Source organism: Erpetoichthys calabaricus, chromosome 7 (assembly GCF_900747795.2).
Source record: "Erpetoichthys calabaricus chromosome 7, fErpCal1.3, whole genome shotgun sequence".
Taxonomy (NCBI): domain Eukaryota; kingdom Metazoa; phylum Chordata; class Cladistia; order Polypteriformes; family Polypteridae; genus Erpetoichthys; species Erpetoichthys calabaricus.
In genome coordinates, this window is record NC_041400.2 from 185,364,172 (window position 1) to 185,379,344 (window position 15,173).

The window sequence follows — 15,173 nt, forward strand, 5'->3', positions numbered from 1 at the left end:
CTTGAGGGGTAACTTGTATGAGTGAAGTAGTGGCAGATTTGTGTTCCCTAATGAAGACGTAGTACTGGCAAACACTGAAGTATGATGTGAACCAAGAAAGAGCAGCACCAGAGATACCAAGAGCTGAAAGTCGGGACAGTAAAATGTCATGGTTAACTGTATGAAACACTGTGCTTAAGTCAAAGAGAAATAGAATAGCGGCCATCCCAGAATCTACGGTTATAAGTACGTCATTGGTTAACTTAAGTAAAGCAGTTTCAGTGCTATGTAGGGCCCTGAATCCAGATTGAAAAGGCTCAAGCAAGTCATGCAAGTTTAAAAAATCATTAAGCTGAGCAGCAACAACCTTTTATAAGATCTTAGCCATAAATTGAAGATTAGAGATTGGGCGATAATATGGGCAAACTCAGTGTTTCAGTGTGTTTTTACAGATCCCTCTCTTCTTGCCTCAGAAGATGCAAGTTGCTTCAAAAGGTTACATACTATAATATTTTTAGCTAGCTAATAAAAGATGTAATTTTGCTTGATTTCTCAATACATACAAACAACAAAATGTATCTTTTTTGGAGACTGAAACATTATGGGCTTTCTCTTTGTGAGAAAACCTACTAGACAAATACTTAAAGAGCTAAAATCCATTAATGAGTAGCTTAAATTAATGGCAACCTACTAAATTCAAACATAATCTACTTAGTGGTATTCAAAGGTATGCTCATAAAAAAGCAATTTTAGGAATATATAATATGTAGACTTTTACACAAGGCACAAATGTAGTTCTTTTAAAGTAAAATATAAATCTTAAACTTCAATCGATGCTAACAATATCAAAATAAAGTAAAATACAAGAAACAACACCGTATGCAAATGAGCACCTGATTCTGCCAATGATGTCATCGCCACACCTCCTAAAATTGCCGATATCAACCCGTTGAAATTAAGTGCGTACAGAGGGTCATAGGGTTGCCAAGTCATGGGGAATCCTCCCATTTTGCGTTGCAATGACCTGTAAACGTTAACTCCTCATTATATCCCTCAGTATTTTTAAATATATCTGTATCGATGTCTATCTATCTATATAATGTTTACCAAGAAAGTTCATGTTAACTAAAAATACAGAGAGAAATTTTAAAGAAAAGCTGAACAAGTGTAAAATGTGGTTATGTTAAGAAAACAAGGACTCCGACTTGATAAGTTTGTAGCCAGCAGCCAATAAAGCTTCAGGTCCCAATCCAGGTGGTTTTTCGTGTGATCGGTGCGGCAACACGCAGCAGCTCATGCTCTCAAAACCTCACTCTCTCTCATTGTTTTAGATGTTCTATGTATTAAACCAGCAACCACGACTGAACCTACTTCTGTAACACCGCGTGGTGGTGGAGATCATAGACATATATAGATAGACACCGCATTCACTGTGTTGCCCAGATGACACAATACTTTAGTGCGCCCGCCATATTGCGAGTGGCAAAAGTGCCTTTTAAACTAATACAGGTAGAAGTGGAAACCGGGTTTTCTGATGAAAAAACAATAACGTTTAAAACAGTATCGTTTACATACAACAGATTTTGGCGAATTGTTTAAATGCAAGTATTTATATCCATTTATACAATAATAATGGCAATAATTAAATAATAATAACAATAATAATTATTATTATTAAATAATTCCTCCCATATAAGTAACATTTCTCGGACTGCCTTCTTTCATCTCCGAAACATTTCTAGACTTTGTCCTGTTCTTGTGCAATACAGTACTGAAGTATTGGTTAATGCCCGAGTTACCTCACGTATAGATTACTGTAATGCTATTCTATCTGGCATTTCACAAAAACTTATCCATCACTTACAACTTCTTCAAAATTCAGCTGCCAGGATAATAACCTGATCTAAATCCACTGAACATATTGCACCTATTCTCTCTCAACTACACTGGCTCCCTGTTAACTACAGAATACAATACAAAATACCACTCTTAACATTTAAAGCTCTCCACAACCTCACTGATCTCCTCCAGACTTACACTCCTCTCGCTCACTCAGATCCTCATCTGTAGCTCGACTTTCTGTACTGCACATCAAACTCAGTTCTATGGGAGCTCGAGCGTCCTCTCATTGTGCTCCTCAACTCTGGAATTCTCTTCCCTCTCATATTCGTCAGCTCAATTCAATAACACATTTTAAAACTACCCTCAAAACTTAACTTTTCAAATTGGCATAGCAATTGTGAATTTTGCACTGTTACTGCCAGTTATCTTTGTTCGTCTTTCTTTTAACAGTGAAATGATACACTCAATGACAAAAATAAACAATTTTATTGTATACAAATTGGCTTAATAATTTCTGAAAACATTTCACTCATTCCTCTCTCAATGTCTCTCTCTCTCTCGCACACACACACAATGTGGTTACTTAAACATATACAGGATAGGATCTAAAATCCATGAAACAGAACTGTCTTATAGATTTTTCCGTGTGTTGCCACTCTGTAATTTGAGAGTATTCAGTCTGGCAATATGTGTAGCCTTAGTTTGTGGAAGACAGACACAACTAAAGACGCGAGCATAAAATGATGGTTGTCAATTTCAAACTGTGTTTCCTCGATGTGCTCCTTGAGAAAAAACACATCATCTGAACCAATCTCAGCCCGAACAAACTGATTGATCAAAGATACCCTGACAGCTTGTCCTAATGTCGACTGTCGGATAACACGCTCAGCTACTTTGACCACCTTGACTGTACCGTCAGAAGGAATCATCAAACCTCCTTTGTTTTTAAATGTGAGCATGTGGTAGCTTTGATCATATGATGCCGGTACAGCATGTGTTACCAAACTAGCACGGCACACATCACAGGACAGCTTTCCCAAAATCCCCTCTAAGGGCTACCTTCCACTGCTTCCTGAGGTGGATTTCTTTGGGAAACCTTCAGAGTTTGAGAAATGTTAACAGCTAACAACAATCTACATAGTTAGTAACTAAATACGTTTAGCCAAAACGTTGTTTGGAGGTTCACTTGAGCACATAAATGCATAGCTTTGCTAGCTTAGCCTGGCGTGGCTAAAGTTAAGATTATAAAACGGGATTTTCTAATTGCCAAATATAACCAAAACAATTGTTCAGCTTTACCTATGAAATGTAATCCCCGGGATCTGGTTTGGAGCGTACAGCGATTTGTACAATCCCAAGCAGCACCAGCGTGAGGCATCTTTATCCATTACTTCACTCCACAGCAGTGCCACTCGCAATATGGCGGCGACGTTGACGTACAATGCTGAATTTCATGCGGCGTCTAGTAATTCTGTGTCTATGGTGGAGATAGCCAAATGAAATATCCTTTACTGACACAGAAGACGTCCTTTAAAAAGGGGATTTTAAAACCTTTATAACAATAAAAGTAGTACTAGGGTGTTTTACCGTGTTAGCCGTTATAAATGTAGACAAAAGCCAAGCAAAATGACACCTTTTATTGGCCAACTAAAAAGATTACAATATGCAAGCTTTTGAGGCAACTCAGGCCCCTTCTTCAGGCAAGATGTAATCTTGTGATTACAAGATGTGATTACATCTTGCCTGAAGAAGGGGCCTGAGTTGCCTCAAAAGCTTGCATATTGTAATCTTTTTAGTTAACAATAAAAGGTAATCAAGAGTTATACCAGTTATTTTCCATTTGCATTAACGAGAACGTCTTCGCATAAAACAACAGCCAGGAATCACAGATTTAGGAGAGATTCGGAACGGGAGCGAAAAAAAAAATTGAAAAATTGCTCTTGGAAATCAAAAAGATAGGTAGTGCGATTTAAAAAAAAGTCAAAGCTATCCCAAACTCCATTAAGTCACAAAAGCGTAAGCAGAAGTTTATTCATAGCAGCTCTACAACAAAGAATTAAACGCTATAAAGTGCATAAACTTATTCAATGGGCAAGAGAGAAGTTGGGAGCATGCGCTGATAGCTCGTTGCCACACCCACCTCACCACGAACTGGTCTTCTTTAAAATCGTGGCCGCAAAATCTATGTCTTCGTGAGTGAAAATATATTTAAAATCTACAGAAATCCTACATCGTGTATTGTTTTCCCCTGTTAGAACACCAGAACGAATCACTCTTGCGTAACCCGCCGCTTCCAGATCTGCCGTACAGATCCGAATTGCCTCTCAGGTCAGTAACCCGCATTTCCAAATTGCAACCACTGTTGATATCCCGCATGGCCCTTGACTATTTTGCTCTCGATATCAGTCACGCATACACTCTGGACCTCAAATTCCCTCCTTCTGAGGTGACTCTCCATTTTCCTTCGATCGCTCTCACAAATTTCCAGTTTTCAAACTTACTGCGCTGCGGAACTTTTCAACTGACAATCCTACAGCCGATGGTGTCCGTCCAAACCTCTTGTCACTAAATACACACCAACAAGCTGACCGATCGTTCCCGTATTCATCCATTCACCCATTCATCGTCTTTCCTGTCCTTTCCCATGCTCTTCGTAGCACTTACTCCATTTGTTGCAACTCTGCCTGTCACTCGTTAATTTTGCCGCTTCTTAGCCTGGGCGATCACATGCACTGATGTACAACCACTCGTCCGAGGTGGTTAAGCCACCGGGTTAAGTCCTTTACAACCCACTAAAATAGTTAATAAACAAAACCGTTAAAACACTCCTGAACTCGACTTATCATAGGGCATACATTTAATCAATGGAGATAATCCTTCCATCCATTATCCAACCCGCTATATCCTAACTACAGGGTCACGGGGGTCTGCTGGAGCCAATCCCAGCCAACACAGGGCGCAAGGCAGGAAACAAACCCCGGGCAGGGCGGCAGCCCACCGCAGAAGGGAGATAATAAACCATTCAAATTTACGAAAAGGCTGCTATTGGAAGTGATGCGATAAAAACCGCAGGGTTGCATAGCACGCCAGGAATATCATGATGCCAGAATTAGTGCGAGGGAAAACAAACATGCATTCTTTTACATTCAAACGCCAGCCATTGGCTTCAAATTCTTTTTTAAGTAAATTCGAATTGCACATTCGATCAGATAGTCGTAGTGGTTTCTGTCCAAAGTAACAGAAAAAAGGTGAATGAAGCTGAGACCAGAGCAGGACTGATTTAGTAAGGTGCATGAACAACGTTAGCTGACAGATGCCGCACTCTTAATACAAAGCTGACTAACACGAAATCATTACTCACAGAAGAGTCGTTTTCTGTTTACTACGACCCAGCACATTCCTTGTAAATCATTTAAAAATAAATATGCACACGCCTGCCCGGTTTATTCGAAATGGCATTTAATTACATTTGTTATTCTGTTGGTTGTTGGGTTAGATTTAACTATCCTGTAAACCAGTTCGTCTGCACCGCATATGGAGAATGGACTAAAGTTACGAGACTGTGTGACAAACTGTGTCACCGTCTCTTCTCTCTTTCAGGCTTTCCTTGCCGTTCTTTCTTATCCTGGAAAGCCGGAATTTGGCTTCAGCTTTTCTGTTAAACAATACGATGACTCATCTACCGTTTGCTAGCAAATGGGAATTTGACAGTCTTTGATAAATATTCGCCAGGACCAACCTGGGTCATTATGACTTAATGATAAAAGGAAAATGCAGTGTAGCTTGAGCGTCTTTCTTAATCGTAAGTAAATTATTCTTTTAAACATATTTTCAGTAACTGGCCAATACAAACTTATAAAACGAGGTCCTGAAGATTATAGTGCTTTGACTAGTGGTGCAGGAATAGTTGGCTTTGCGCAGTGGCGTGTCCATTTAAACACATGAATGGTAGATCCAGGTCCAGACATTATTAAGAAGTTAAACCACATCCAGGACTGTTTTTAGGCATAAGCGGTCTAGGCAAGCACCTCGTGCGTCCTCTAGTGGTCATGGCTCATTACTGCATACCCATGTAGAGATCCCTGTCTTTATTTTTTTTTAGAAAAATGTGTCCGGACCAGACCGGAGCTCAAAAAAATGTTTACGTTGTGCCTGCACCATCTGCACTATGCATTGCACAATATGTTGCCTAAAAACGAACCTGCTAAGCTAAACGCAAAAAAATTGCTTCGTTTTTGCTTCATTTTTAATTATTTCACGCGATTGATAGACATGTTATATATCATACAACATCTTGCGCTTCATTTTAAACTGACACAAAAATTGTATGCCGTAATTTAATCAAAGCAAATCTTTCTTTTTTTATTACAACATTATGGGCTTTCTCTTTGGGAGAAAACCTACTGGACAAATACTTAAAGAGCTAAAAATCCATTAACGACCACTTTAGATTAAAGGTTAGCCCACTAAATTCAAACATAATCTACTTAGTGGTACTCAAAGGTATGCTCATAAAAAAGCAAATTTAGGAAAATAAAATATCTAGACTTTTACACAAGGTACAAATGTAGTTCTTTTAAAGTGAAAAATAAATCTTTCACTTGTATCGATGCTAACAATATCAAAATAAAGTAAAATACAGGCAACAACACCGTATGCAAATGAGCATATGATTCGGCCAATGATTGTATTTCGCCACGCCTCCTAAAATCGCCGATATCCAGCCATTGAAATCAAGCGCGCACTGATGGCCTTAGCCAGGGTTGCCAAGTCATTGCAATGACCTGTAAATGTTAAGTCCTCGTTATAACCCTTAGTATTTTTATCTATATTTGTATCTATATCTATTTATCTGTATAATGTTTACCAAGAAAGTTTACATTAACTAAACATCCATCCATCCATTTTCCAACCCGCTGAATCCGAAAACAGGGTCATGGGGGTCTGCTGGAGCCAATCCCAGCCAACACAGGGCAGAAGGCAGAAACCAATCCCGGGCAGGGTGCCAACCCACCGCAGGACACACACAAACACACCCACACACCAAGCACACACTAGCACCAATTTAGAATCGCCAATCCACCTAACCTGCATGTCTTTGGATGGTGGGAGGAAACCAGAGCACCCGAAGGAAACCCACGCAGACACGGGGAGAACATGCAAACTCCACGCAGGGAGGACCTGGGAAGCGAACCCGGGTCTCCTAACTGCGAGGCAGCAGCACTACCACTGCGCCACTGTGCCGCCCTTAACTAAAAATACAGAGAGTAATTTTTAAGAAAAGCTCAAAAACTGTAAAATGTGTTCAGGTTAAAAAAAAAAATCAGTTGTCTGATCGTTCGTAACCCCAACTCGATAAGTTTGTAGCGCTGCACGCCAAGTGCCACAAGTGGAGCCAGTAACCAGTAAAGAACAGCTGGCATTAAACTAAATGTGGAATGTAAGATGCAACAAAACTGTAATAAAAGTAGCCATAATATTTTAAATGATGCCCCGGGTCCCATTCCAGGGGGTTCATTGTGTGCCGGGTGCTGCAACAACATACCTGTTTAAAGATTATCGTTATATTCTCACTAGGGGGCAAACCCCCCCAGCGCTTTTGGCACCCAACCCCCAGTTGCGGCCAGAATATTAGTAAATCTGTAAACATTCAAAAGAAAAATGATTATTTATTGAAGTCAAAAACATGAAATTCTATAAATAACTAAAAGAAAAAATTATTATTTAACGGAGTAAAAATCATGAAATGAGAATAAAATATTTACTCTCTTACCGATTGGAGTATTCCCATTAAACTGAGGTCCACTATGCTCGATGAGTATTTATTAGAGGCTAAATAAATGATCCATTTGTTTTAACTGACATTCTTATAGATAAAAAAACTTTAAAAAAAAATGAGTCATTTAACAGGAAAAATCACGTGAAAACTAAAGTGGTATGCAATGGGTCATTGTAACTCGCCCTTCAGCTAAATAAATACAAACATTGGTGTTATGAATAGATCATTTTTTTAGTAGTTTGTTTCTGTGAAAGAAAGTTTATTTGATCAAAAGTAAAAACCATTACTTTCTTGATATTTTAGTTTATAATTTATAAACGGAATACGAATCTGAAAACCTAACAACATCACATTAAAGTTGGATAAATTCTGAAAAGAATGATGCCAAACATATATATGTAGGTTTTAAAATAAGCCTGATTTAAAGCATGACAAAAAATGGGACATAAAAACGTCACATAAAATCATTGTACTTTTAGGCTTAGGATTTTATATATAGAGAGAGATTTCATGAAATGTTGTCATTATGGTAAGTTTTCAATTTATTTTAATTTAAATGGCATGTATATGTTTTGGAAATTTCTTAGTTTATAAAAAACTATGTAGAATGTCACTATCATCAAGAGGCAGAAATTTAGCTGGTAGATTAAATAGTCAACTATAGAAAAATGTGTTTCATTTTACCAGTAACCAAAGTGAGACTTACTTTTCTTACGTTAAAAGCAATAAATAAAGGCTACTAATACAGCCCTACTTTTTTTATGAAATGACACCCCCTCAAGAGCGTGTTTTTATGAGACGTTCTTGTAAACGTAATCTGTATGAAGAGTTCCAGTCTGGTTTTCACCCCCTCCATAGTACATAAACGGCACTTGTTAAAATTACCAATGACCTTCTTATGGCTGCTGACTCTGGTTTAATTATTACAGTATTCTCATCCTTCTTGACCTGAGTGCGGCCTTTGGTATTATTTGTCATACCACTCTCCTTAATAGATTATCTTTGATTGGCGTTACCCACACTCCACTAGACTGGTTCAGATCCTGCCGTTCAGTCCACACTCAGTTCATTCAGCTTAAAACTTTCACATCCCAACCCACCGCTGTTACTTCAGGTGGGCTCTGTCCTGGGGCCTCTTCTTTTTATTATTTACCGTCTTCCCCTTGGCAATATCTTTCGTAAATATAACATTAATTTTCACTGTTATCCTGATGACACCCAGCTCTACCTTGCTAGTAAACCCACCTCTTGTTTTCCACCATCTTCGCTTATTGACTGCATTGCTGAAATTAAATCCTGGTTTTCTTCAAATTTTCTTAAATTAAACAGTGACAACACTGAGATTCTCCTCATTGGTGCAAAATCATCATTATCTAAACCTGATAATCTTTCACTTGCTATTGATAACTCCTTTGTGTCCCCTTCACCTCAGGTTAAGAGTCTGGGTGTCTTGATAGTAGTCTATCTTTCCAATCTCACATTAATAACATCACCTGGGTCTGCTTACTTCCACCTACGTAATATTAATCGCATCCGCCCCTCCCTCACTCCCCATACCACTGCCATTCTTGTTCACAGTCTTGTTACTTCTTGTCTGGACTATTGCAGTTCCCTCCATAAGCTTCAGCTAGTCCAGAATTCTTCTGTCCTCATCATTACTCAAACCCCATCTATTCACCATATTACTCCAGTCTTACAGCAGCTTCATTGGCTCCCCATTAAGTTTTGAAGTTTCTGCTGTTAACATTTAAGGCCATTCATAACTTCGTCCCTCCATATCTATCCAGCATTCTTCTTGTTGCCATTCCCTCCCGTAACCTTACATCTATCAGACCGTCCCTCTCGCCTGTCTAACCACCATGGGGAGCAGAGCATTCAGCTGTTCTGCTCCCAAGCTCTGGAACTCACTAACTACTGAGATTAGAAATATTGAATCATTTTCAACTTTCAAATGTAAACTTACAACCCATCTGTTTAAAATGGCTTTTCTTTATGATTACAGTGGCTTCATTTGGTTTTAATTTTTATACACAGACTTCCTCAACACACTTAACATATATTTTAGCCAGTTTGAGGAAAATAACAACACAACAGCAATAAAAGCCCCTCTCACTATGGACGATGAAATACTCTGTCTCGACCACAGTGATGTTCGGAGAGCCCTGCTATGGGTCAACCCACGGAAAGCTGCAGGTCCCGACAACATACCAGGGTGTGTACTCAGAGACTGTGCTGACCAACTTACAGTTGTTCTCACAGACATCTACAACATCTCCCTAAGACAAGCCATTGTTCCTCAGTGCTTCAAAGCCACTACCATTATTCCACTACCAAAGAAATCACCAACATCATCACTGAACAACTATCGCCCTATAGCACTCACACCCATCATGATGAAGTGCTTCGAAGGGTTGATCAAAAATCACATCACATCCAGACTGCCTGCCACATTTGATCAACTTCAGTTTGCATACTGCATAGCAACTGCACTCCATCTGACACTGGCTCATCTGGAAAATAAGAACAGTCATGTGAGGATGCTTTTTATTGACTTCAGCTCGGCCTTCAGTACTGTCATCCCACAACACCTGGTAAAGAAACTGGAACCACTAGGCATCAGCACCCCTCTGTGTAACTGGTTTTTAGATTTCCTCACAGACAGACCCCAGACAGTACGTCTTGGAAAAAACACCTCTGAGACTACCATCATGAACACTGGGGTTCCCCAGGGCTGTGTTCTAAGCTCCCTACTGTTCACCTTCTTGACTCACAACTGCTGTGCCAATTACAACTCGAATCACATCATAAAATTCGCAGACGACACAACAGTAGTGGGCCTCATCAGTAATGACAATGACTCCGCATACAGAGAGGAAGTCAATCAACTCATTGCCTGGTGTGGAAAAAACAACCTGGCACTGAATGTCAACAAAACAAAAGAGATCATCGTTGACTTCAGGAGAAAACACATGCCACACCGGCCACTTACAATCCATGGAAATGGTGTGGAGTCAGTGAGAAGCACCAAGTTTCTGGGAGTGCACATTACAGATGACCTGACATGGACCACAAATACTATTTCTCTTGTCAAGAGGGCACAACAGCGACTTCATTTTCTCCGAAGGCTGAAAAGAGCAAACCTTCCCTCTCCTGTCCTCATAACTTTCTGCAGAGGCACTATAGAAAGTATATTGACCAGGAGCATCTCAGTTTGGTATGGTAGCTGCACTGTTGCTGAACAGAAGATACTTTAAAGAGTGGTGAGGACAGCGGAGAAAGTCATCGGGTCCCCACTCCCATCTGTTCAAGAATTACACTACTCATGTTGCCAGAGCAGATCCATCAAGATCATAAAAGATCTCACACACCTGGCACATGGGCTGTTTGAACTTCTTCCCTTTGGAAAACGTTACTGCTGTATGCACTGCAGAACGACCATATTTAACAGGAGCTTCTTCCCCCAGGCCATCAGAATACTAAACTCTGTTAAATAACCTTTGTCCTTTTGCTCTCTTACTTACTGTGCACTTTATTACCACAAATAGGTCTTAAGTTTACATTATATTGTATTGTAATATCGTACAATATTACATTGTCTATATTGTATATATTATGTATAAATTTGTGAATTTCCCCTTGGGATTAATAAAGTATCTATCTATCTATCTATCTATCTATCTATCTATCTATCTATCTATCTATCTATCTATCTATCTATCTATCTATCTATCTATCTATCTATCTAAATATTGTATCCATATAGTGCAATATCACAATCACTGTGAAATGATGTGCAATATTTTCTTTCATATTATATTTCACCCGCTGACTGGCTTACATTTATATATATCTTTTGTTTTTATTGTTTGTACTGTGCTGCCTTGTGCTGTCTTACGCTGTCTTACCTACTTTCTGTGTATGAAGTGAAATGTTTGTAATGTCTATATGTTGTCTTGCGTGAATTTGTCTTTTATGTCTTCACATTGAGCCTGGAGAAACACAATTTCTTTCAGCTATGCATCCATTGTTGTACTGCTGTATGGTATGAATGACAATAAAGATCACTTACTTACTTACTTATATTTTCCGTATTTTCTGATGTTTTAAGTTCTGTTTATAATGTGCTCTTTTATTTATTGTTTGTTCTGTGTCCTTGAGTGCTTAGAAAGGTGCCTTGTATAAATAAAATGTATTATTATTTATACAGATGTTGATTTAACTCGACATTCTCAAATTGTAAATTTAAAGTCCTAAATACTTCGCAGTCCCCAGTCCTGTCTCCAGGTCTCAATGTACAGGTCTGGCAGTGATGACTCCTCTCAAGGCAAAGGGGGTGACAGGGCGCCATTTACAACTTTACCTAGGGCAGCAAAAATCCTAGAACCGGCTCTGTCCACATCACATTACAAACTGAAGTTTTCTGTATCAGACAGTTAAACAGATGGATATAAACTTGTGATTCTGTAATAAAGAAACACATCTCTTATTAACAGTCTTTTTTTATTGCCTGAAGAAGGGGCCTGAATTGCCTCGAAAGCTTGTATATTGTAATCTTTTTAGTTAGCCAATAAAAGGTGTCATTTTGCCTGACTTTTCATCTTGCCTGAAGAAGGGGCCTGAGTTACCTTGAAAGCTTGCATATTGTAATCTTTTTAGTTAGCCAATAAAAGGTGTCATTTTGCGGCTTTTCTCTACATTCATAATGGCTAACACGGTACAACACCCTAGTACTACACCTCTTAAAGAAATATAAATTCAGTACCATGTTGCAAATCCTTTTAGATGTAATACTACAAATGGCCACTAGATGACACCACTGTTACAAACTAAGCTATTAAGCTGTAGTCTATGAGAGAGAGAGAGAGAGAGAGAGAGAGAGAGAGAGAGAGGAGAGAAGAGAGGTTAGGAGCATGCGCGGATTACAGCACGTTGTTGCACCAACAACAAGAACATCCATATTACTAACCGAGAATGCTAAACCGGATGATGGACGCAGGCACATCCGGCCATGGGCCGTAGCTGCAAAAAGACGTACTGCGCCGGCGCAACAAACAGTCCGCGAGAGTCGGCTGAGGACCCGAGAAAGGCGGACAAAAGAGGGCGAGAGAGGCGGATGAGGGTCCGCGAGAGACGCAGGCGCAAAAAGAGTCCGACAAGAGCACAGAAAACAGGAGTGAGCACATACAGAAAGGAGTCACAAAAATGAGGCTCAACAAGCACCAAAATAAGGAAAAGGCACATAAAAGAGTACTCAAACGAGGGGAAAGAGTACTCAAACGAGGGGAAAGTACGAAACACATTGCACACGAAACTAAACACACCAAAAAAAAAAGAACAGACGAGCGCACAATAGCAAGGCACAACCATACCCCCCCACCCTACAGGCACGGGACGGGACGGGACACACACCAAGAGGGGGATTCAACAAGCCCATGGAAGACCAAAAAAAAGAACACAAGACCACCCCACAGACCCTACAAGCAAGGGACGGGACACACACAAAGAGGGGGATTCAAACAAGACACAGGAACACAAAAAGAAACAAAACGCTCGCGCAACAACGATCCCCCCCACACATCCATAAGAAAAAATGTCTCGACTCCAAAAACGCAAAGCTCAACTAAAGCTTCTAACTGACGATGTACCTAAAAGTAAAAACTTTATGAACTGCATTAGATCCTACAATAGTTCATTTGCTTTTGCATATACCGGAGTAAATATCAGGCCACCAAAAGGCAATGGCCCATACTGCTTTCCCATATGTGCACAAATACTGCATCGCATTGGAACAGTGCACCCTGAAACAAATCAACAACGCAAATATGCACAAATCTACATCCTAGATCAATTGGCATTGCTTTAAAACAATACAGTTGGTACAAAACATGCGATGTCCAGATCCAGAATATAACAGTTGGCTAATACAACTGGGAAATGGTACACTCACAAATACAGATGGACTTCACCCAGATATTATTTCCATTCCACAATCCTTTATCTCAGACGACTTAGTAAAAGAGATATTTGGAACAGCAATCACATTAGACCAAATACCCCTGTTAACACAACGCACTATATTATGTCCAAAAAATATTAATGTTAATCACATTAATAACCAACTCATTTCATTACTTCCTGGAGAGACACAGATCTTTCTAAGCTCAGACAAAGTTGACTCTGATGACGACAATGAACATATAAATTTCCCCTTAGAATATTTGAACACTATTAACCCTGCCGGATTACCACAACACGACCTTGCCCTTAAAAACGGAACAATAATCATGCTATTAAGAAACCTTAACACAAAACAGGGTTTATGCAATGGCACACGGTTAGTTGTCAACACCATGACACGCAATGTTATTCAAGCGACAGTTCTTACAGGATCACATGCTAACAATACTGTTCTCATTCCTAGAATTGACCTTACAAGTTCTGAGCTAGAATTACCTTTTACATTGAAACGCCGACAGTTCCCCATTAAACCTGCATTTGCCATGACCATCAACAAATCACAAGGACAAACCATGGACAAGGTTGGCATCTACCTCTCTGAACCCGTTTTTGGACATGGACAACTTTATGTTGCCTTCTCATGTGTTCGCCGTTCATCTGACGTTAAAGTTAAAATTATAAATAATCCATGCCAAGGAAGACTCATTCAAGGACAAGACACCATCTTTACTGCTAATGTTGTATACAAAGAAATATTCCAATAAAACATTAATATATGACAAACACTCTATTTGTTATTTCTATGGGCATCATCCAAAGCTGCACACTATTCTATATCTAATTCATACATCTGACTCTTTCTCATGTCCCAACGCCAGGGGTTGGCGAGCGAAGCGAGCAGGGGGCGGAGCCCCCTAGTTGTTTCAGAATTCCTTCAGAGCAAGTGTAAACCTAAAATTACAGTGGTAAATTACAGTGGTACCTACAGATCACAGTCAAAGAAAAACTTACATGGACCTACTTATTAAAAACTAGGGGGCTTCGTTTGCCAACCCCCTCGGCCTGCACTACGCGCCAGCAACTTTGTGTCTCTGTCGCTCGCCTATGTGGATTTCACTTTCACCAAACAACAAATCTTTTAATTCTCGTGGACAGGCCTCTTCATTGGGAAGAAACACTACTTTTCCCTGATGGCAACACAAATTAGACGATCTACAAGTCTCCATTCATCATATTTATCTGAAAGAGGATTTAGCATGGTCAACAATCTATTAACAAAGAAAAGAAACAGATTGTCAATATTGGAATGCGGCAATTTAAGGTTGCTGATGACAAAAATGGCACCAAACATCGAAAAATTAGTGTATCACACCAAGCTCAGCCCTCTCACTAATAATATTATATTCATTTTTTTAATAATATATTTTTTTAATCATACTTTGAGCAATACACCAATATTGTTAATATCTTCTAATAAAATAATTTTTAAAATCTCTCCTTGTTTTTCAATAGATAGATAGATAGATAGATAGATAGATAGATAGATAGATAGATAGATAGATAGATAGATACTTTTTTAATCCCCAAGGGGGAATTCACATACTGCAGCAGCAGC

The 15,173-nt window shown here is 39.3% G+C and overlaps 2 non-coding genes across 2 annotated transcripts; both read right to left on the reverse strand.

Moving 5' to 3' along the window:
- Positions 1–580: 580 nt before the first annotated feature.
- On the reverse strand, positions 581–641 carry LOC114655200 (U7 small nuclear RNA). The gene has a single exon (XR_003716863.1). It is a non-coding gene; the product is annotated as a U7 small nuclear RNA (small nuclear RNA).
- Positions 642–6,196: 5,555 nt separating this feature from the next.
- Positions 6,197–6,255, reverse strand: LOC114655201 (U7 small nuclear RNA). Its single transcript, XR_003716864.2, has one exon. It is a non-coding gene; the product is annotated as a U7 small nuclear RNA (small nuclear RNA).
- Between the last annotated feature and the right edge of the window lie 8,918 nt (positions 6,256–15,173).